Consider the following 1555-nt stretch of genomic DNA (forward strand, 5'->3'; position numbering starts at 1 on the left):
TTTCCGCCAACCGTTCCGCTTGCCCGCACCGCCCGACTAGCATAACACTACCTGGACGTTCTGACTTAGAATATGTGCACAGACTATTAAATACCTAGGTCTGGCTAGGACTGTAAACTCTCCTTCCAGACTTATATTAAAAATCTCCAAATCCAAAATTAAATCTAGAATCGGCTTCCTATTTCACAACAAAGCCTCCTTCACTCACGCCGCCAAACTTACCCAAGTAAAACGGACTATCCTAACGATCCTCGACTTCAGTGATGTCATCTACAAAATAGCTTCCAAATACTCTACTCAGCAAACTGGATGCAGTCTATCACAGTGCCATCCGTTTTGTCACCAAAGCCCATTATACCACCCACCACTGCGACTTGTATGCTCTAGTCGGCTGGCCCTCGCTACATATTCATCGCCAGACCCACTGGCTCCAGGTCATCTATGTCTTTGCTAGGTAAAGCCCCGCCTTATCTCAGCTCACTGGTCACGATAACAACACCCACCCGTAGCACGCGCTCCAGCAGGTATATCTATATCTCATATGGTCATCCCCAAAGCCAACACCTCTGTTGGCTGCCTTTCCTCCCAGTTCTCTGCTGCCAGTGCCTGGAACGAATTGCAAAAATTGCTGAAGCTGGAGACTTATATTTCCCTCACTAACTTTAAACATCAGCTATCTGAGCAGCTAACCGATCACTGCAGCTGCACATAGCCCATCTGTAAATAGCCCACCCAATCTACCTACCTCATCCCCATATTGTTTTTATTGACTTTTCTGCTCTTTTGCACACCAGTATTTCTACTAGCACTTAACCGTCTGCTCATCTCATTAATCACTCCAGTGTTAATTTGCTAAATTCTAATTACCTGCTACTATGGCCTATTTATTGCCTTACCTCCTCACGCCTTTTGCACACACTGTATATAGACTTTCTTTTTTTCTATTGTGTTATTGACTGTACGCTTGTTTACTCCATGTGTAACTCTGTGTTGTTGTTTGTGTCGCACTGCTTTGCTTTATCTTGGCCAGGTCGCAGTTGTAAATGAGAACTTGTTCTCAACTAGCCTACCTGGTTATTAAATAAAGGTGAAATAAATAAAAAAATTAAAATGAATACAGTACATTACACACTATTGATGCTACATACAGTACATCACATACTATTCATGCTACATACAGTACTTGACATACTATTCATGCTACATACAGTACTTTACATACTATTCATACTATATACAGTACATTACATACTATTCATACTACATACAGTACATTACATACTATTCTTAACAGAGAGCACGTTCATACAGTCTCCAAAGCACACAGACTAACATATTTATACACTTACACACTACACACATATACAATATTCACCTCAATTTCTCATATTTACCATTATTTACCAAGATTGCATCATTCTTACAGAGATCCCCTGACTTAGATATTGGTTTATTTAATAATAATGTGTCTTGATTTGTAATGTGATTATAATGTGCCTTGATTTGTAATGTGATTATAATGTGCCTTGATTTGTAATGTGATTATAATGTGCCT

The 1555-nt window shown here is 39.9% G+C and overlaps 1 pseudogene; it reads left to right on the forward strand.

Annotated features, from left to right (window-relative positions):
• Positions 1-1555, forward strand: part of LOC111955771 (voltage-gated delayed rectifier potassium channel KCNH8-like) — a 90182-nt pseudogene that overhangs the window by 18213 nt on the left and 70414 nt on the right.

This window comes from Salvelinus sp. IW2-2015, linkage group LG31 (genome assembly GCF_002910315.2).
Source record: "Salvelinus sp. IW2-2015 linkage group LG31, ASM291031v2, whole genome shotgun sequence".
NCBI lineage: Eukaryota > Metazoa > Chordata > Actinopteri > Salmoniformes > Salmonidae > Salvelinus > Salvelinus sp. IW2-2015.